The sequence below is a fragment of the Callorhinus ursinus genome, unplaced genomic scaffold, assembly GCF_003265705.2.
Source record: "Callorhinus ursinus isolate GAN/ISIS: 27379988/994484 unplaced genomic scaffold, GSC_fseal_2.0 scaffold7, whole genome shotgun sequence".
Lineage (NCBI taxonomy): Eukaryota > Metazoa > Chordata > Mammalia > Carnivora > Otariidae > Callorhinus > Callorhinus ursinus.
This window is the reverse complement of record NW_027397069.1, coordinates 27,933,052-27,956,576: the sequence shown is the minus strand read 5'-3', so window position 1 is coordinate 27,956,576 and position 23,525 is coordinate 27,933,052. Positions and strand designations below refer to the sequence as shown.

General features: G+C 38.1%; 1 long non-coding RNA gene across 2 annotated transcripts in view; it reads left to right on the top strand.

Moving 5' to 3' along the window:
• The window catches only part of LOC112826791 (uncharacterized), an 89,629-nt gene that overhangs the window by 47,000 nt on the left and 19,104 nt on the right, over positions 1–23,525 (top strand). The window contains exons 1-2 of one of the 2 annotated variants that reach the window (XR_003209041.2): positions 2,401–2,528; positions 19,691–19,804. This is a non-coding gene — a long non-coding RNA (uncharacterized lncRNA). Of the gene's footprint in view, positions 1–2,400; positions 2,529–19,690; positions 19,805–23,525 lie in introns of those variants that run through there. The other variant, XR_012378768.1, reaches the window with a different exon arrangement.

Below are 23,525 nucleotides of genomic sequence, written 5' to 3'. Positions count from 1 at the left end.
GGTCTCTAATTTTTTTTTTTAAAGATTTATTTATTTATTTTAGAGAGAGGGAGAGAGAGCATACAAAGAGGGGGAGGAGCAGAGGTAGAGGGAGAGAGAGTATCTTAAGCAGGCTCCACGCCCAGCTCCAGACCGGACACAGGGCTCAGTCTCATGACCCTGAGATAATGACCTGAGCCGAAATCAAGAGTTGGTGTTTCACACACTGAGCCACCCAGACACTCCATGGGTCTCTTATTTTAAAGAATAATACTGGATTATTCCTATTACAAGTATGGAATGAATACGATGATGATTTGCATACCTTTAGAATATACCTTTCTCTTCCCCATGCCCACTTCACTGTTTTGAGACCGGATTCTGAGTAGGGAAAGCAGGCAGGCCACAGAATCAAATGTAGGCAAAACTGCATGCTGGTGGTGTCAGGCGGTGTGCACTGAATTCCCCTCCCTGGCGTGTATATCCAGGCTCTGGTTTAGAGGCTCTTGGGACAACATGAGCTGAACCCAACATGGTTTTGCTCCTGCTCAGCTCCATCTCATCTCCAAACCTTCCGGCTTCTTGCTCATCCAACTACAGCCTCAAATCAGGCCAAACATGTTTCCATCAAGGCCTTTGCACATGCTACCACCCTTGCCTGGAAAGCTCTTCTTGAAAACGTCCACACATTTTATTCCCTCACTTTAAGACTCCTTTAAAATTCCATCTTATTGAAGCAGACATCACCCTCTTTCTCCCCATTCTCTTCGGTTTTCTCCATCGCCCTTTTTTATGACCTATCACTCTGTGTATTTCTTTGGTCATTTTCTGTTTCCCTGCCCTGGAATGCGAACTCCATGGGGGCAACGGTTTTGCTTTGTTCAATGCTATGTTCTCAGGACCTAGAACTGTGCTGATGCTCCCTAAATATTAGATGAATATATGCCTGGCCACTAAAATTTTGATGTAGGATGTAGATAATGATCAAGACCCACCAAATGGTGGGGCCAAAGTGTTTGTCTTGTTATGTGTTTTAGGATTCTTTTAGGAAACATCTTAGGCCTGAGTCTACTCTGTGGGGTTGATAAGAGACATACCACACTCTGAGTCGCTATCGTAGGCAGACACCGGAGGAAACCAAGCGGGGACTGATATGTTGCATCATCTCTGGGGGTACACAAGTGGGTTTATATTGCTAGATTATAAGCTTCTTGGAGGTGCTTATGTCACACTTACGTTATCTTAATAGCAACTAGCCTAAGGCTATACAGACATGTATACTCGGTAACACTGACTGAATGAATAATTTGATACTGAAATTACAAAGCTACATAGTTAGGAATTATTTAAAGGATATCTGTAAAATGACCTCCTTGAAATCACAACTTGGGTTTTGAATTATTATAAAATGAACTGTTATACCATTTCAGGAATGAGATGATGTTAACCTAAAACAGGAGCCAACAAAATATTCAATCAGATAAATGGAATGCTCTGTCACAGGACTGTAAGGATTAACTGAGTCACCACATGGGAGGCATTTAAAACAACTGTATGCATAATAAGATCCCAGTGATGAGAAGCAGTCATTATTAGTAGTAGTGGTAGCGTTCTGTATGTGTGTGTGTGTGTGTGTATTGTCTTCTCAGCAAATCTTTTACAGTAGAAGCCATGTAATGTATTTATATGCACAGGGAAGAGGCTCAATACAAATACATTGGATAAATGAATCATTGATTCCACTTGAAGAAGTTTTCTATCTGCAAAAACTTTGGAATTGTGCTGTTGCTACTTGGGGCGGAGAGACAGAGAAGGGAGGAAAAGCAGAGTTGTATGCCGCAGAATCACAGTGCGGGACTTTGGTCTCATGCACTAACTATGTTTACACGGAAAAATTACCTAATTTTTCTAAGATTCAGCTTCCCTGTCTATATAATGCATAACAGTAACAACAACATGCCCCTTGAGATTGTTTCACGGACTAGGTGAGAAAGTATAGTGCATGATGCACAGCACAGTTCTTGCACTTTATTTTGCCAATTATTATAATCACTTAGGAATTCAGAGTTGTATCTTATAAGTAACATACAACATACCTCTTTCTTCCTCTTTCAGTTTATGGAGTTAAGGACACTAACAATAAAACAGGTTAAATCAGTAGGTATTTCTGCTTCATTCACTTGGAAATGCATTCTGTTCTGTTTTGGGACTGCTCCTGAATTCTTGTCTTACATTATTATGAAGAATTTCACTTGTTTGGCTTGTAATCCACAAATTAGGCTGGTAGGTGGTGGGGAGACCGTGTCTGATTCTGTTAGAGTCCTGGCTGTGTCAGTGATTGTTGGGCATCATGGTTCTGGAGATTGTGACTCACTGAGCTGCAGGTTGCACATTCTAGACTGGGGTCCCAGCCTCCCCACTTTCACCAGCAGTAGACCCAGGCAGGTTCTTAAGCTCTCTGCAAAGCCATTTCCTCATGTGTAAAATGAACACAACAACCCAAGTGCTCTCGAAGGCCTGTTGTGAGATGAACATGGGCTAATGTATGGGTAAGTGCTTAGTAAGCTGTCAAGTGTTGTATAATTATAAGGTAATCTATGACCAATAAATCAACAATGATTTATTGATTGATGCCAGAGTGAGTGACTAATTTCATCAAGGCCTAAGGCATTTAGGAAGTCATATTTGTGTAGTATTTTCACAATCTCACATAACTTGAATTAAAATGCATTTTAAAAAATGATTAACATGAGAAAACTATTTCAAAGATACTGTATGCTCTCTTATGTGAAGTCTCACACTTTGATCTCATTTTTTGGTTATTCATCATCTTTGGAATTTCTGCTTATTTCATGTTAACATTAAGGAAAAATAACTAGTTTTGGGTTTAGCTGTATCTCCTATGTGAGGGTTGTGAGAGAATATTTACTACTCGGATGGTTGAGATGCACCAAAAAATACATTTGGTCCTTTATTAAGGACACATAATGGCCAAGATCAAAAAGAAAAATGTGGTAACATGTTACCTGTAATCAATTCAAAGATGCTAGAATGCTGCCACAGACTGAGCGCCTCAAGCAGTAGGGAAATCAGTTGTTATTAAATACTTCTGTTACCCATGTTTTAAAAAGAAAATCATCCTGTATGCAGCACAGTTGGTCATTTTTCTCTGGCATTTAAATCTATTACTAATGACCAAGCCCTTTGCTATAACAAAATGAGAATCAGGACAATGTTGTTTTAGTAAACATAGGAGTAACTATGTTGATGCATTTTTTTTTTTTTAAAGTAGACTCCATGTCCAGCATGGAGCTCAGTGCAGGACTTGAACTCACAACCCTGAGCTCAAGACCTGAGCTGAGATCAAGACTCAGACACTTAACCCACTCAGCCACCCAGGTGCCCCTGTGTTGATGCATTTTTAAGGCCCACGTGTTTTTGTTTTTGTTTTTTTTTTGTATCCTTACCTTTAATAATTCCTACTATAGTTTTCTGTCCCTAGTGGGAACAAAATTTCTTAAATCATTATTTCAGTGCAGAGTGTCACATACCACTGAAATAAGGAAAGAATCCTGAAAAGATCCATGAAAATATCAGCATCTGCTTTCTTGGATACAGAACTGAGAGCATCAAATTAGATAACATGCAACAATATTTTCCTTTTTTTTGTATGAGAAATTCCAAGCATACACAAAATGAAGTATAAGGAACCTCAATATGGCCATTACCCAGATTCTAAAATTATCAAGATTTTGCCATTTGGGCTTCCTCCATCCTTTCCTTTTCTCTCTTGCTGCTTTGCTTCTTTCCTTCCTTTCTTTACTTTGCTGAGGAATGTTAAAGCAAATCCCAGATAGTATGCCATCTCACCCTGACGTACTTCAGTGTGCATCGTTACCAAATGTCAGCTTCTTTTCTATGTAATCACAATGCCATTATCACATATAATTAACTTTAAAATCTTATTTCCTTATTATCATTCAGTAATCAGTCCATACAAAATTTCTCAGACTTTCTCAAAAATGTCTTTCTGTATTTGATTAGTGTGAATCAAAATCCAATGAGTCCAATGTCCACAAATCACATTTGGCTATTTTAGCTCTGCACCTATTTTGATTCTCCCTCCACCCCTTTTTTTCATGCATTGGACTTATTACTAAAACTGGATATATTGTTGTAGAATTCCTCACATTTTGGATTTACCTCTTTGCTTTCTTGTGGTGTCGTTCAATTTGTTCCTTTGTCTTCCATGATTTCTATAAATGAAAGTCAGCTCTAGAAGCTTGAATGGATTTAGGTGTATAATTTTTTGGCTGGGTTACTTCATACAAAATGTTGTGAGCCTCATGTTACGTTGTATCAGGAGGAACCACATTTCTGCTTTCCTGTGTTCAGTGGGACACCCAGACCCTCTGCTGTAAAGTTTCAATTGATTTTTCATCTAGTGGTTTCATCTACATCTTGAATCAATTATTTCATCAAGGACTGCACAACATAGTTTCTAATTCTATCATTCCTACCACATATATGTGTTGGCTGCAATTCATTTTGAAGAAATAACTCTCTCACATCATTTAAGGTTATTTGGTTATCCTGAAACACAGTTTGTACAGAAAGGCAAGATAAATGATTCTTTTTTTGTCTAATTGCCATTCTTCAGAATAGTAGCCTGTGCTGCCAAGTTCCCTGTTTGAGTCTAGCTTTTTTCTCCATTTTTGTGGCCATAGCCTTGGTTCTGGTCCATACTGTCCTTTGATCATACTATTCCTGTAACTTCAATAATTTCTTCCCCTAAATTTGTTTCCATTCTCCCTCTATTTGTCTTTTACTGAAAAAAACAGTGCTTCTCGACCTACCATGAATTCTGATTGCCTTCAGAATAAAAGTTGCTGTCCTTTGGTAAGACACTTGAAACCCTGTGGTTGCCAGTCAGCCTACCTTCTACTCTCAACAGCCACCACACTCCAGGAACACAAGGAAGCTCAACAAACACAGCTTGCATTTTCCTTCATGCTTCTTACCCGGATTCCCTTAAATAGCAATACCACATCCCTATTGTTTTCTCCCTAAATTCTACTGATGCTTCAAGACTCAATTCTTATGCAACTTCCCCAGTGAAGCCTTATGTGAAACAATCTCCTGTTACCTCTTAACACAAAGTGATCGCTCTCTCTTTTGAATTGCCATGGCATTTTCAAGAGCCCTGATTTTGACAACGATTGCTATAACTGTTCTTCTCTATTTGGTTACACATGTGAATCTTCCTTAAACCAAATCACACATTCTAAGAAGATTTGCTTGTGTAACCTTCATATCCCTTGTATACAGGGTGCTCAGAGTATTATTATGGAAATATTTGCATGATATCCCTTTTGATTTGTTGCCTTTAGGTCAATTATGTGGAGTTAGCATAATGAAAAAGTTACATTTTGATAATCATGACTAAATATTTTATCAAAACATATTGAATACTTAGGAATCAGGCTACATGTTTAATGCCTTATAGGCCTCGCTGCTTATTCATCATAACTTCCCTCTGAAGTAGGCTCTGCTATTATCTCCATTTTATCAAAGAGGAAATTAAGATTTAGAGAAATGACTTAACTGGACAACATCATAAACCGGTGAAAGAAAGAACCAGGATTCAAATCCAACTATTTCTGAAAAAAGACTTATGTCTACAACATCACATTAAATGTTTCCTTCCCCCAAGACTGTTGAATGGAAGAACTGGTGTGAGGTGTGAGAAAGTCATCACACATTAATAACTTGGTAGAAGCGCCATAAGAGCAAAACAAAATTTTGTGCATTTGCAGACTTATTAAGGACAATAATTCCCTTAGTGGATACTTAAGGGTAAGTCTAGGAATATCATAAAATGGTAAAGAAGTCAAATTTGGAAGAAAAGTAAGACTATTTATAAAGAAGTATTCTAAATTGATTAGGGATTTTCCATTACTTTTAAAATTTAGATTTTCTAAAGTACTGACAATATACTGCTTAAAGAAGATGAAGTAGTAGTTCTAAGAGAGAAACCATACAAGCTTTAAATTTTGGCACATGTATTCAATAAATATATCAATGAATATTTAATCTGTGCCAAGTGATGTAAGATACAAAATTGTATAAAATGTCTACACATTGATCATAATCTAATAGAGGGGATAAAAAATACACTTGGCAGTGGACAAAAGCTAGCAATAACCCATCACTGCTATAGCAGGGTTCCAGTTCCACCCTTAACGTCTATGGAAATTCTCTGGAAGGAGAGAAAACTCCATGCTATTGATGCATAGTAAATGGATTTTTGCTGAAGAATACAACTGGTGGCAAAGTTAAAGAAATATGGACAGTTTTCCTATGATCAGACTTGTATCTTATATAATTATTTAAAAGACTTGAAAAAAAATCCCTTTTTTTGTGCCTCAGGCTCAGTTAGTTAACTAATCAATATGTCCAGTTTGGTTGGAATTATGTTAGAAAGTCATATACATTTTTAAAACATCTCCACGATTCCAATAAAATTACAAATGATGAGATTTGTCAATGAAGAGTTTTTATTTTTTTAATTTAAATTAAATTAGTCAGCATATAGTACATAATTAGTTTCAGATGTAGAGTTCAGTAATTCATCAGTTGCATATAACACCCAGTGCTCATCACATCATGTGCCTCCTTAATGTCTGTCACCCAGTTACCCCATCCCCCCGCCCACCTCTCTCCTTCAGCAACCCTCGGTTTCTTTCTCATAGTTAAGAGTCTCTCATGGTTTGTCTCCCTCTCTGATTTCTTCCCATTCCATTTTCCCTCCCTTCCCCTATGGTCCTCTGCACTATTTCTTATATTCCTCATATAAGTGAAACTGTATAATTGTCTTTCTCTGATTGACTTATTTTGCTCAGCATAATACCCTCCAGTTCCATCCACATCAATGTAAATGGTAAGATTTTATCCTTTCTGATGGCTGAGTAATATCCCATTGTATATATAAACCACATATTCTTTATCCATTCATCTGTCTATGGACATCTGGGCTCTTTCCAGAGATTGATTGTTGTGGACATTGCTGCTATAAACATCGGGGTGCAGGTGCCCCCTCAGATCACTACATTTGTATCTTTGGGGTAAATACCCAGTAGTGCAATTGCTGGGTTATAGGGTAGCTCTATTTTTAACTTTTTGAGAAACCTCCATGCTGTTTTCCAGAATGGCTGCACCAGCTTGCATTCCCACCAGCAGTGTAAGAAGGTTCCCCTTTCTCCGCATCCTTGCCAACATTTGTTGTTTCCTGTTTTGTTAATTTTAGACATTCTGACTGGTGTGAGGCGGGATCTTATTGTGGTTTTGATTTGTATTTCCCTGATGCCAAGTGATGTTGAGCATTTTTTCATGTGTCTGTTGGTCATTTGTATATCTTTTTTGGAGAAACGTCTGTTCATGTCTTCTGCCCATTTCTTGACTGGATTATTTGTAATGTAGAGTTTTTAATACCTTTAAAATAAAAACCTGAATTCGATCTGGTATGTGAATACTCTATGAGGATAATGCCTCATGCTAATGACCACCACCACCACCACCACAACAACAAGAACAACAAAACATATCATCATGATAGAGCAATTCTGGTTTTTGCCTTCTACCTTCTAAGAGCTAGCTGTTCTTGAGATTTGTGTAAGTCACTCAATCTGTTATTTAAACTGAGTAGCTAGATTATCTTTAAAGTCTCTTCTGTCAGTTAAATTATGTGATTGAATATCATCTAACTTAAGCACAGGCTAATAATGGAGAAGATAGTGGAGAGTTCTCTGATTAGTGCAAGTCTTTTTAAAGGTTTATCACTGTATGGCATAAAGAAATGAAATGCTCCCATACTTAAAGCTAGCCCTCCTTTCCTGCTGCTATTTAGGCTTTTGGCTGTTACATTAAGGAAGGAGAGTATTTTTTTTTCCCCCAGAAATGAATGAATAGAGGTAATGGACAGAATTCATTTATCTAATAAGTATAATAAGTTCCTGGATGGCTCAGTTGTTAAGCATCTGCCTTCGGCTCAGGTCATGATCTCAAGGTCCTGGGATCAAGCCCCCCATCGGGCTCTCAGTGGGGAGTCTGCTTCTCCCTCCCCCACTCCCTTACTTGTGTTCCCTCTCTCGCTGTGTCTCTGTCAAATAAATAAATAAAATCTTTTTAGAAAGTATTTATTTATTAAGTTCCTACTATGTACCAGGCACTGTGTCAGGTGCTGAGGAACACAGTAGCACACAGATAGACAAGGTCTCTGCCCCCATGGAGCTTCCAGTTTGGGAAGCAGGGTAAAATAATGTACATGATGCTGCAATAGGACTCTTTCTGTCCTTGTTTCCTCTCTTAAAGGTAAGAAGAACATAAGAACTACCAAGTAACTATACCTTCAAGGAAGGGAGAGACCACACATGAAGCAGATTCCAGGAGTAAAACATTTCTGCCACTACCAGCATTAGCTACTATCAAAGAAAAGAATATTCCATGACACTTGTTAAAGATGCTGAGGCAGACTTTATTCAGGCCCATGGAGATAGGTGTAAAAACCACTGCAGTGGGATTTTACAGAAGGGGAGAGAGATTGGGCTCAACTCCAAATGCAGCACGGGCAAGTAGGAATTTATGGCCAAGGAGCAGAGTGGGAGTCATTAGATAAGTGGCATCAGGAGTAAGGAGGGATTTTGGCTAAATTGACTTAACAGGATTCTTTGCTAAAGACAGACCAGGATGATCAGTCATCACCTGAGCAATGGTGGAGGTTGAGGAACCTGTCTAGATAGGGAGGGTGATCAGATATTAAAGGTTCTGATTAAACTAGCTTAGCAGGTGTTTTTCTAAAACTAGATTTTATATGGAAGTATACAGATAGGCCTAGGGGAAGGTTCAGGAGTCTGACTAAAGTTTGGTTAAGCAAAAAATCTTTGTCTCTACCACTCACCTCCAGCCTATAAAACAGTGGAGATTCAACAGAAAGCATGAATGAGAGGGGACCCAGGGAGGGAAGGGGGCAGGAAGGGAGAAAGGGGAGGGAGGGAGAGAGAGAGAGAATCCACTAGAAAATAGTTGTCAGGAGCTTTAAGAGAACCTGGAGGTCTTGACATATGTGCCCTGGAAGGGGACTGCCATCTCACTCCTGCCAAGAAACTATGGATGGGGTTGGGGGTCCCCTTGTCTGGTAGCAAAGAGAAAAATGACTGTGTTGGGAAAAGTTTCACTTCTACCTACCAAAATGTTGGATCAGGAAGAATGAGTTTTCTTGTGGATCTCATGGGTCCATGAGACAGCCCAAGCACATAGCCTGGAAGAACAGAGGTATTTCCCAAAGAAATGAGGGAGATGGATCACTGAGTACCCTCAATGGGCTAAGGGTGGGGTGAGCCTAAAGTTAGTTGGTGGAATGGTGTAACTTACCTCAGAGAGATGGCACTGTGATATGATTCCTCCTCCCTCCTGAAAACAAAACCCCACAAAGGTGCTCCATTAAAGCAAAGTATGATTGCACAGTAGACCCCGTCTAGAGGGAACCAATAGTATATCAAACTGTATCTGCACCCAAAGAGTGTGCTGTTTCCCCAAAGACCGCCCGCCAACACGCCCCCCCCCCCCGCTTGGTTTGATGCTGGCTGGTAGAGGATCAGGGAGCTGGAGTTGGGAGAGAAGGGTAAGATGTTCATGCCATGCTCTGCTCCTAAACAGTTCCATGTCTGAATCAGACCTGAACTGCAGGGAGAGAGCTTTCACTTGAAGGATGTTAAAAATTGTCCTTATTTCATTGATCTGCTCATTTTCATATCTGACATGAGATTTTTTGTAGTGACCGAGAGGGACTTGAAAAGCTGTGGAACCTGCCTGAGATTTCATCCAGGGAAGAAAAAAGAAACAAGTTGAGAGAGAGGGTTTAGAGGGACCATCTGAGAAAGGGTATGGTTGCTTCATGATCAAAATTCTGTACATTTAACAAGGAGATTTCACACCAATCACACAGACATATTTATTATAAATTACCCAAAGCATTATAATGAAAATGTAATAATACATCAGGATGGGAATTTAGACTGACACTCACAGACCACTGCTTTCAGAAACTGAATATAACAAAGATGGTGAGCCCTGCTTTCCCCCCTTCCCTCCCCCATCACTTCCTGTCCTCCATCTCCTCATTTGTTTCAGTCACTTCCAGCACTTGGGGACATTTTTAGTTTAGTTTGTTTATTTCAGATTCAGTCCTACAGTGGGGCTGTATAGAGATAAATATATCTGTAAGCCAGAAATATCACAAACTACCAAGAAGAATCATCAGATTGCCTTGTCATGTTGCTCTCAGTTAGAAAGAAGTGTCTTAAAGCTAAAGAGAATTATTCTTAATATTCAATTCTCTTCTAGGGACAGTATTTGATGTTAGATCTTTGGTAATGTTGTTTTGCAGCAAGGGACCTTGTATATCACCTTCAAAGGAGAATTTAAGAATGAACAGGTTGAAGAAAAGTGAATGTGAAAGGTCCCCTTTTCAGTGATGTTAAGTAGGAAATGACAGTGTATAGAAACCAGTGTGTTTTCTTATGGGTTTTGCACATTTTATTTTTTTTTAAAGATTTTATTTATTTATTTATTTGGGAGAGAGAGATAGAGAGAGCATGAGTACGGGGTGGTGGTGGGGGGGAGGAACAGAGCAAACGCAGATTCTCTGCTGAGCAAGGAGCCTGACTCGGGCTTGATCCCAGGACCCTGGACCCTGGGATGAGCCGAGGGCAGATGCTTAACTGAATGAGCCTCCCAGGCACCCCAGTTTTGCACATTTTAAAGTATCATAAAAAGCATCTGATTGCCAAAATACATAAGCATTGATGTCTAACAATGATTATGGTTATAATTTCATGGGAATCTTGAAGTGCCCCTCAGATTCACCTACTTCTGTATCTATTCATCTTTTCTCACTTCCTTCATCCTTTCTCAGTCATAGGAAGAGGTGTTTATCCTCATGATCAAGGTCATACTCCCTCTCTCCGCTTTAGGATCTCTTCCATGACTTTGATCCATGAACAATTCCCTCTCTATTCTACACTTCTGTCAGCTGTTAAAACGTGATTAATTCTCCTTCTGGTTCTGTATTAGGAAACAAGCCAACTTTGGCTTCGTATCTCTGTGTAGTTACTATCCAATTATTCCTGTGTTCTCAGTCATTTCCTAGTGTGGTCAAATTCAATGGACAATTTTCATCCTTATTGTACTTATCATAACAGTTAATAATGTCATGATAGTAATAGTTAGTAGTAATAATCTCCCCAAATTTCAGAACCTTAACACATCATAATCTGAGTAACCTTGCTCACATCATAGTCTGATGGGGGTGTTTTTAGTTAAGGGTGGCTTTCTTCCCTGTGATGATTCAGAGGCCATGACTCTTTCTCTGTTGTTGCTCTGCTATCAGCCAGGGCCTTAGAATCTCTGCTTCTAGCTAGCCCTTAGAGGTAGGAAAAATAGGATGGAGAAGGATATCTCCTTTTTAATTGCTTTGGCACCCACAATCTATTGATAAAAACTAGTCCAATGACACCACCAAAATGCACTTGAGTCTGGAAAATAAAGTCCTGGCAGGTGTTCAGTGACAAGTTTCTCCTAAGGAAGAGAGAGCACAAGTTTTCAATGCAGAGTGTTATTGCCACTACCTATTTCTTGAAACTACTCTTTTACATAGCTTATAATACTTTTTCCTGCCTCTCCTTCTATCTCTGATAATTTATTTCTTCTGTAACTATTCTTTTTATTCCTTCTTCTCACATCTCACTGTGTGTCAGAGCTCTCTACTATTTCTCCTTGACACTGCCCACATGAGCTCTTAGGGACTCAACTAAAATGTATATACTACCAGTTCATAAATTTGTTTCTCCAGCCAACCTCTTTTTAGAACTTTATACTACACATTAAATAACCTTTAGACACTGGAAGACCAATAGTCTCCTTGAATTTGTTATGTCTGAAATTAAACTTATTTTATTCTCTCACCCTCAGCCTCAAACTGAATCCTGCTCCTCCGTTAGCCAGTTAATAACGTTACCACACAGCAACCAATATAGAAACCTGGGAGTCATCCTAAAGCACATTTCCTTTCCCCTGATTCTCTCTCTTTGTGTGTTCTTCCCTCCACCCCGTTAAAAATCAACCTCTAAATATTAGTGGTACACCAACTGCATTTTGATTATGTCACCTTTCTTCCAACCCTGCTATCATTAGCAGGTAGTGGCTTCATGATGCCCATTCTAGAGCTCAGGAATATTGTTATAGAATCTAAGCTGTATCTCAGCCTCCAAGTTTGTGGCTTTCAAATTTACCAGCCATACCGCTGTCAGCATAGTCTATCTAAAATGAATATCAACTAAACTTGCTACTCCCCTCAAAAATCCACCCATTGTTCTCCATAATTTACCAGATAGCATTCAATTTCTTTGGCACATTATAAAAACCAGCAATTAGCTGGATCCTACTTTTCTTTTTTATGTCAACTGCTGCTCATATCTGAAGTCCAAAAATACTGAATTAACTGCTCAAACAATATATGTTATTTTATTCCCCAGTAACCTTGTTTATGCTTTTTCTCCTATGTGAAATAGTCTCTCTCTATTCCCGATTTCCCCTTCCTTACCTAGTACTTATGACTTGGTTCAGACATTACATACTCTAGGAAAGATTACCCAAGCCCCTTTTAAGCAACCTGAGTCCCTCTGTCTTTCCTATGCATCCTTAAACTTCATTATCATTAGCTTAACCATAGTATATTTAAATTACCTATTTATTTTCCATGTTGACATAGGCAATGGGTTCCTCAAGGCCATGATCTTCCTATAGGCTCAGTGCCGAGCAGAGTGCTGCCCATAGAGTAGGTACACAGTAAATGCTTGTTGAACTGACATTGAATGCTATCACTTTTTATTTCTATCATTTCACCTGAAATATTTTTTTGGGTCCAACTTTCCTAATAGAGGAAAGACAGTACCTCTCTAATATCCTGTTTGGCAGGGATAGACAATTTCTCATTTAACTCACCTTTTATTTTTCAAACTTCATTTAATTTTTGCCTTTTAAAGTGCTTTTAAAAACAAAACTGTATATCTGCTTTGCATTACAAAGAGGAATATAATAGATAACTATTTTTATTCATATAAAATAAGATAAGCTTATTGAAACAATGGATTGAAATATCAAGTTTGTGAAATATTTTGAAAGACTGCTATTAAATTTTGCATTTTCCACTAAATAGTTGTATTAGTCTGGGTTCTCCAGAGAAACAGAACCAGAACCCTATTTCTTATAATGAATTGGCTCACACAGTTATGGAGATTGAGAAGTTCCAAGATTTGTAGTCAGCAAGCTGGAGACCCAGGAGAGCTGAAGTAAGTTACAGTCTAAAGTCTGAATCTGAAGACATTAAAAGACCGATGTTCCAGCTTGAAGACAGTCACACAGAGAGAACAGATTCTCCTTACCCCACATTTTTGTTCTATTGAGGCCTCCAATGGATTGAGGCTGACCCTCATCGAGAAGGGCAATCTGTTTCCCTCAGTCTGATTTAAATGCTAATCTTATCCAGAAACACCCCTCACAGACATTTCCAGAAAAATGTCTGATCATATATCTGGGCAACCCATGGTCTAGGAAGTTGACATGTAAGACTGACCATCATAATAGTATATCGTGAACATTTCCTATATCATTAAGTATTTATCAAAGCCATAATTTTATTACCTACATAATCTTAAATATTATGGATGTACCACTAATCACTATTAAATTTTTCTTTTGCTATATATGAAACTGCTATAAATTTTTAGCAACACAGGTAATAATGCAATGAACATATGTATATAATTCTTTTATTATATATCTATCATTTTATAGAGAGAAGTTGATGAGTTGTCTATCTGCCCATCTTTGCTTCTTTTCAGGCACTACTTCCCCACTCAGTGTGGTGGTGGTGGGGCTATTCAGCCTTTTTACTTAAAGAGGTGCTGGCACAGTAGCAGAAATTTTAAGTTTTATCCCATGCAACTATTTGTGGGTCAGGCTCACGGAGACAGTTTATCTTCAACATGTGACTTCTAAGGGTACACTGGGTGTTACCACCCAGGAGGATTTATGGACTTTTCCTGGAAGTGAGGCAATTGTGTTCACCCACATTACATTGGCAGGAACTCAGTCCTTTGGCCACATCGAAATACAATGGTGGCTTCAAACTGTAGTCCAGTTAAATACCCAGGAGGAAAAGAGAAATGGTTCAGCAACAATCAGCCTATATATTTCCACAGCTAAAAATAGAACATTTGAAATAATATTTACATAGTTGTAGAAACATGTTAAAATTTTGGCCCAGGAGAAATGAAACTATAGATCAGTATTATATTTTATCTCCTGAACATTCTGTTATTCTAGTATTTCTAAACTACTCCTAAAAAAGACTGAATTAAATATGTTAGACAAACTATCTCTTTTAGATTCTACCCTTCAAAAATTCCATCGTGTATTATTTTTATCAGAACCAATGTCCTAATTCCACTTTATTTAGACAGCTTTACATAATATAAAAAGCATAGATTTGAGGGTTAGAAAAACCGAAGTCACAATACTGATAACTACTTACTAAAGTCAAAGTCTTAAACAAGCTACTTAACCTTTCTGAACCTCAGTTTTCTGTCCTATAAAATGGAGGCAAATACCTATCTCACGAGATGGTTATAAGAATTAATTAATATATTTAATGTGCCAAGTTTAATGGTTGACCCATAGTAGAAACTCAGTAAATGTTGATTCCCTTCCCTTAGAGTACTTAATGTCTGTTGGATAAACTTAATTAATTGCTACTTGAGACAACTGTTCCCTCACTCTAATTAATAAGGCAAATCAATTGGAAATAAATAATTTAAAATATTGGAGAACAGAAATTGTAGCTACTAAAGTGTTGGCAAAAGTTATTCTTCTTCAAATGAAAGAAAAAATAATGCAATTTGGGGCATCTGGGTGGCTCAATCAGTTAAGTGCCTGCCTTCAGCACAGGTCATGATCCCGGAGTCCCAGAATTGAGTCCCACAGCGGCTCCCTGCTCAGCGGGGAGTCTGCTTCTCCCTCTGCCCCTCCCCCGATAGTGCTCTCTCTCTCTCAAATAAATAAATAAATAAATAAATAAATAAATAAATAAATTCTTTAAAAAAATGCAACAAATACTAGTTCTCTCCATATTCCCAACTTCGCATAGATGAAAGTACACAATGAATTCAGTGTTCAAAAGACTTTAAAGACATTGTGTGAGTGCAGAAAGGCAGCCTTCATTGTGAAGGGTAGCAGAATTTGTCACCCCAAAATATGCCACTTTGACATACGGATTTTTTTGAACTAAGGCAATTGAAGAACAATTTTTAAAAAAACAAACATACAAAAAACAAAAAAAAAAACCAAAAATCCTCTGTCCTCCCCTTATTTGCCTATAAGTAGGACATAAATTTACAAAGGTGTCCCCCTCTACCAGAAAGGACACAAGTTAATCACAAGAGACAACCTTTATCAGCCTGGAGACTTTACTAACTAGCCTTTATTTACCATTAGTTTCTCATATATTTGCCTGCCCACAATCTCCTGCCCCTAGAGACTCACAGTCTTTTGTCTTGTCACTTGTCTAAAAATTTATTGTTCCTTTGCTAAGATGCTATAGAAACCCAAGCTCTAACTACTCTGAGTTACTCATCTCTGCATTTCTCCCATGTATATATGAAATATGCTGGTTAATAAAACTCTTGTTTTTCTCTTATTTAATCTGTCATTTGTTATAGAGCCCCAGCCAAGAATTTAAGATGGGTAGAGGAAAAAATTTTCCTCCACTAGAATGGCAAGCTAAATTTAATTTTTCATGAGAAGAATTAAGAGAATTTTGTTGGAGGTTGCAATACCTAAAAATATAGATGAAAAGAGTGACGGATTATGTAGAAGTAGACGATAACTCAGAAGTAGAAGATACTCCACTCTTACGCTCTCCCATTCTATCACAATCAGTATTTGTCATATCTTGGCTTATCCTTTAGGAGGAAAAAATAGAATATAAACCTTGTCATCTTCATGTCTAAGTAGACTCTTTGGACATATTTTTATTTTGGAGATTTGATAACATCTGTAGCCTACTTGATTTTCAAGGCAGCTTTATACCAATGTCTCAAAAGCAGTTGAAAACCTAACAGAATTTACTAAGCCAGCCACTAAGATCAGGGAAGGGGGGGTGGTCACAATTTTTTTTTTTAATTAGGAACATATTGGTTTTCTAAAATTTGGATGAGATGACATGAGTACATTTCTAAGCAATTTTCAAAAATGTAGTTATTACTTATATCTTGTCTTTAAAGGAAATTAAAAACCCACTGCTTTGAATTTACAAGTGGTACCAAAATCTAACATCTCTGCTTAGGGGATTTAAAACAATATTAAAGAAATAATTTCATTTTAGGTTACTTTCAGTTTCATAACAACTTTAGGGAAGAGAAGAGTCCACTCAAAGCTGAAAAAGTATAGACAATCCTGTGAAGGTGAATTTGGTTCAATGCATTCTTCCTAATTATCTTCTCCACTTTCAACCACTGGCACTATTAAACCAAACATGCTGTGTTTAGCTACCACCTTCACCATATCCCTTTTCTTGATGATCTTTCTTCCCATATGTTTGTAACTGCAACATTCCCCATCTTCACTGCATCTCATTTGTTCAGGGTTCGAGATTCAAACTATATTTTCTGATAAATGACTCTAGGCCAAAGTGTTAATGAGCAAGGACTAGAAAACTGATTTTTGGTGATCCACCCATTTTAGTGGAGATTTTTAGGTGAATTTACTCCATACTAATTTCCTAAAGCATAAATGGCTGACATTTTAGGTTTGCACACAGAGCTCTGATTTTAAGGACACTCAAGTTATACTTCCTGGTGGCTGCTTACCTTATATAGCATAGGGTGGACTATGGTTATTATCAAGTCTGTGTTCCTTTTTGGTAAGAGAAAAGGCCGAAACAATTGATTAGTCTAGTGATTCTGTATGAATATTTTTGGAAGGGATATTTATAAAAGAAATAGTGATGTGGTGCCATGTGACTACAGGGATATCTAACACATTTTTAGTTCCTGTTAAAATCAAAATGATACTTAAATTACAGCAAAGTTATGACAGACTGACCAAGGTTTAACAGCAAACTTTAATTTTCTACATCAAGCATTTGCTGAAGACAGACCTAGGAATTTAAATATGGCCTTCTCTGGAGATGAGGAGTTCTCATGAACAGACTAAGAAATTTGCCTGGAGGCCTTCAAAGAGTTCACTTGAAGGTCCCCTTTCACTGGGACAGATGACTTGGCAGGAGGGATGGGCTGCAGAAATTCTGCCTTTTCCAATTTCACACTTTCCTTTCCTCAGTCTTCAGAGCTAATATAGATCTAATTTTCCCTCCTTTCTCATGTCATTTTTCATACCTTGACACAGAGCATCTCTCATATTTCTGCTTAGATCAAGGGCAGAGCCAGGAAGATCAAAGCAGAATAAGCCTTAGCTAAATGTTTATGCCAGTTTTTCAAATTTACGGCTTGCATGGAATACTCAAAGTGGTCATAAGAAAAATCCATTTTGTTTCCTACTTAAATTATTTTAATTTGGTCTAACAAACCAAGAGTCAAATGCTATCAAACCTGCTCTGTGGTTTGTAACTTCCTAAAATAAAATTGAAATGGATCCAAGAAAAGACTAGAAGACATTCCAATGTTTTCAAAATGGAAGATAAAAATAATCTTTTATTGTTATTAAGCAAATATTCCTTTTGAGAAAAACAATGTGACACGGGCAGATTCCATGGCCAGATGGGTGGCCTTGGGTAGACAAAATAGTGGAACATCTGACTAAATTTTGTACTTTGGTGTCAGGTAGACACAGCAAATACAGAAGATAGCTGATTCTTATGACAGATTCCTTATCTTTTCCAGATTCATATGGTCAGCCCACTTGTGAAAATTTAGGGACTATGCCTTAAAATAACAATAAACAAAATATGATAATGCTTTAATAGTAGAATCATAAATAAAATATTTATAGTTCACATCTTCAAATATCTCTATGGATATGTGTCACAGAAAACTAGACTCAAAATTATTGAAGCCTTAGGGTGGGGGGATGGGTTAGCCTGGTGATGGGTATTAAAGAGGGCACATTTTGCGTGGAGCACTGGGTGTTATGCACAAACAATGAATCATGGAACCCTACATCAAAAACTAATGATGTAATGTATGGTGATTAACATAAGAATAAAAAAATTAAAAAAAAAGAAAAAAATTATTGAAGCCTTAATAGTATTTAAGTGTGATATTTACAAAAATTAGATCTCTGCAATTATATAATGTGATCTATATACATGATATATATTCAGCTAACATTTTTAGGAATGGCTTAAAAATTTCTCCAAAAATTCTTGTCTAGGATTTAGTTTTATTTTTACATTACTAATTTGAGTGATAATATTACTGTCATCCCAGTTACATCAGCATGAGTTTTTCTATTCATTCTTGTAAGTGTATGTGTGTATGTGTATTTGTTTGTGTATGTGTGTATTTGTGTGTTCATGTGTGTGTGTATGTATGTGTATTTGTGTGTGTGTGTGTGTGTGTGTATTTTAAGCACTGACCAATTGATGTAGACAGCTGACAGCCTCTTTTGCTTTGCCAAAATAGACCATAGGTTGTAGGATTTTTAGAACCACCGATTCCAGACATTCCATAATTTCCAATGTCCTGGAGAGAAGCCGAAGGCTTATCATCTCTTGAGTTGATTACAAAAGAGCTTTCCTGATCTTCCTCTTTAACCAAAATGTTCTCATTTTCTTTCTTTGCAGGCCCCTAGGCTCTTGTTTTCCGAGATAAATCACTCTCTTTCCTCCCAAAGCAAAATGAAAGGGGCAATTATACCCTCGGTGATTCTTAATTGTCCCAATTAACTAAGTCAGTTTCTGGAGTCTGAGCTGAAAATGAAGCTTAGAATGTGCCTTCAATAAGTGGAATTTGTTAAGTCAACTTGAGCCTTTTTTCCCTAGGAAAATTCAGCTATTTGAATATTGAACTGCAGTCACCCTACTGGTGTCCTCAATTTAGGTTAGAATAAAAGTAATGTGCTCTCTTTCTATATCCTTAGTTAAATTACAGGGAACAACAACAAAATTCCAATACTGAGTGTCTCTTAAGCACGTTTTATTTTAAACAATAAGTTTTCATTTCTTCCACATGTTTCCCTTATAGCAAATCAGCATTTAATATTTGTTTTTGTATTCATGCCTGTTTAACAGTGAGTATCAATATGTCAAATAAGTTTTACTAGGAACTGATATAAAAAGCACTATGGGCCTAATAGAGAAATTAATATCTGGATTATATAACCTAGATACACTCTTCTCTTACATATGGGAATATTGGAAAGATTCATTCATTAGTGAATCTGATAATTAGATGAATTTGAAAAAAATGTTTTGAAAAAACTTAAAGGTTACCACTAGGGTAATTAAAATGAAACATACATGTTTTGAATCACTGGATCAGAAGAAAGCAAATACAATATGCATTTAGCTAAGTCAAAAAAAGAGTGACATCATCAAGATGGTGACATAGGTTATTCCTGACTTCAGTTTCCCTTATAGGAAGATCAACTAGCAACTATCCGTACACAAGACACCACTGTGAAAATCCTAGAACCTGGGGATGAGGAAGTGGTTTATTGGACAACAGATACTGAAGAGGACCACATTAGAAGGGTAGGAGGAATGGCTCTACTGTTCCCAAATTGCCCCACCCCCAGGTTGGCATGGCATGGTGCTATACCCAGAGGGCCTCCTGGGGCCTACAGCTTCTCCAGTGAGAAAAAGAGAAGCCAAGGCTGACATCTAGCTCCTTCAGTGTAGCAGGATGCTAAGAAGTTAACTCAGGTCTTGCCTCACAGGAAGCATCCAAGCAGAGAGCCCAGCCAGTTGCTCTGTGTGTCTATAGAACTGAGCTGCTGGCTCTGTTTGGCCAGGGAGCTTGGTGTGCAGTTTTGCTTGATTTAGGTCCACAGCCAGTGAACCAAACATACAGGCCTGTTTTACAGCCCCACTTGGGCAGGGAAACAAATTCATAACCCTGCATACTGCTGAAGATAGCCCTCAGTTCCACCTAACCAGGAAGCCTAACCAGAAAACTTGGAATGTTACATAACCCATCCTATAGCCCTGCTTATTGCAGCACTCAAGCAGAGAGCCCAGCCAGTGGCTTTCTCCATCTGCAGAGACAAGCTGGTGTCCCTGTCTTTCCAGGGAGCTGAGTGGGCAGATCTGCCTGTTTTTGGTCCCCAGCCAATGAGCTTTAGTGGCCTTGGAGCCTGTTCTACTGCTCTCCCAGGGCAGCAAAACAAGTTTGAAGTCACATCTGCTGCTGAACATACCCCCCAGTCCTATCTGACCAGGAAGCCTAACCAGAGCACCTAAGACTGTACATAGCTCATCCTATAGCACTATTTGCAATAGCATCTGAGCAGAGAGCCCAGCCAAGATCTTGGTCCACTTACAGATCCAAGCCAGTGGCCTTGTCCAACCAGGGAACTTGGTGGGCAGATCTGCCTGATTTAAGCCTCCAACCAATGAGCCATGCTGGCCTTGGAGCCTGTTCTGTCACCTCGCCTGGGAACAGAAGTGGATTCACATCCCTGCTACTGCTGAATATAGTCCTCATGCCTGCCTGATCATGAAGCCTAACCAGAGCAAGTGGGAGGCTATGTGGCTCACCTTACAGCCCAACTTGCAGTGATGTCTGAGCAGAGAGCCTAGCTAGTGGCTCTGTCCATTAACAGAGCCAATCTGGTGGCCATGTCTGGCCAGGGAGGTTGGTGATTAGTTTTGCCTGATTTGGGTCCCCAGCTATAAGCCATACCAGCAATAAAGCCTGTTCTATAGACCTGCCTAGGCTGGAAAGCAAATTTGAAGTCCTGGCTACAGCTGAATATAGCCTCCAGCCCTGCTTGACCAGAATCCCACAAATGGCTCAAAGAAGAAATTCAAAGGAAAAAAAATCTCGAGACAAATGAAAATTTGTCATACCAAATCTTATGGGATGCAGCAAAAGCAGTTCTAAGAGGGAGTTTACAGCATTAAATGTGTATCTCAAGAAAAAAGAAAATATCTCAAATAAACTAACTTTACACCTTGAGGAACTAGAAAAAGAGGAGCAAACTAAGCCCAAAATTAGCTGAAGGAAAGAAATAATAATGATCAGAGTGGAAATAAGTAAAAGAGAGAACAGGAAAACCATCAAAAAGATCAATAAAACTAAAAGTTTGTTCTTTAAAAAGATAAACAAAATTGACAAAACTTTAACTAAACAAGATAAAAACTGAGGACCCACATAAATAAAATAGTAAAAGAAGAGATAGTATAACTGATAGCACAGAAATACAAAAACAAACATAAGAGACTACTATGAACAACTATTCACCAACAAATTGAACAAGCTAGAAAAATGGGTATATTCCTAGAAACATACAACCTACCAAGACTGAATCATGAAGAAATAAAAATCTGAAGAGACTTCTACTAAAACTAAAGAGATTTAATCAGTAATCAAAAACCTCCCTGGGGGCGCCTGGGTGGCTCAGTCACAAATGTCTGACTCTTGATTTCAGGGCAGGTCATGATCTCATAGGGTTGTGAGATTAGCCCATGCTGGGTGTGGAGCCTGCTTAAGATTCTCTCTCCCTCTCTCCCTTTGCTCCCCGCCCCCCAACTTGTGTGCTCTTTCTCTCTCTCTCAAAACAAAACAAAACCTCCCAACAACAGCAAAAAGCCCAGGGCCAGATGGATTCATTGATAAATTTTACCAAACATTTAAAGGAGAATTAATGTCAATCCTCTCAAACAGTTCCAGAAAACCAGAGAGGAGGGAATACTCTCAAACTCATTCACAAAGGCAGCATTACTCTGATACCAAAGCCAGATAAGGACCCCACAAGAAAAGAAAACTACAGGCCACTATCCCTGATGAATATAGATGCAAAAATTCTCAAGAAAATACTAGCGAACTGAATTCTGCAGAACATTAAAACGATCATGTACCATGATCAAGTAGGAGTCATCCCTGAGATGCAAGGATGGCTCAGCATATACAAATTAATAAATGAAACACCAGGTTAATAGAATGAAAGATAAAAAATCATATGATCATCTGAATAGATGCAGAAAAAGCATCTGACAAAATTCAACATCGATTCATGATAAAAACTCTCAACACATTGGGTAAGGAAGGAACATAACTCAACATAATAAAGGCCATATAGGACAAGTCCAGAGCTAACACCATACTCATTGGTGAAAGATTGAAAGCTTTTACCCTAAGACCAGGAATAAAACCAGGGTGCCTACTCTCATCACTCCTACTCAACATAGTAATGGAAACCCTAGCCAGAACAATGAGACAAGAAAAAAAAATAAAAGCCAACCAAATCAAAAAGGAAGACGTAAAATTGTCTATGTTTAAAGACCATGATTTTATTTATAGAAAATCCTAAAGATTCCATCAGGAAACATAGATTTAATCCATGGATTCAACGAAGTTGCAGGCTACAAAGTCAGTAGTGTTTCTATACACTAACAGTAAATTGTAGTATGAAAATGAAATAAAGAAAACAATCCATTTGCAATAGCATCAACAATAATAAAATAGTAATAATTTTTTTCAAAGATTTTATTTATTTATTTGAGAGAGAGAGAGAGAGCATATGAGAGGGGGGAGGGTCAGAAGGAGAAGCTGACTCCCTGCCGAGCAGGGAGCCCAATGCAGGACTCCATCCCGGGACTCCAGGATCATGACCTGAGCCGAAGGCAGTCGCTTAACCAACTGAGCCACCCAGGCGCCCTGGAAAAATATTTTTTTAAAGGGGTATGCTATCCAAAGAAATCTATGGATTCAGTGCAATTCCTATGAAGGAAAAAAGAAAGATTTCACTGGCATTTTTCCTTGAAATAGAAAATATAATACTAAAATTTGTGCAGAACTACAAAAGACCCTGAATAGCCTTCCCGAGAAAGAAGAACAAAGCTGGAGGCATCACATGTCCTGATTTCAAACTATATCACAAAATTATAGTAATCAAAACAGTATGGTACTGGCCAAAAAAACAGACTCAGATGACTGGAATAAAATTGAGAGCCCAAAAATAAATTCATCCATATAACTTCAACTAACACTTGGCAAGAGACTCAAGAACACTCAATAAAGATGACATTATCTTCAATAAATGGTGCTGAGATAATTGGATAATCACATGCAAGAGAGTGAAACTAGACCCTTGTCTTATACCACCCACAGAAATTAACTTGAAATGGATTAAATATGCAAATGTAAGACCTGAAACCATAAAACTCCTGGAAGGACTATAATACTGGGGAAAAGCTGCTTGACATTGGTCTTGGCAATGATTTTTGTATATGACACTTAAAGCACAAGCAA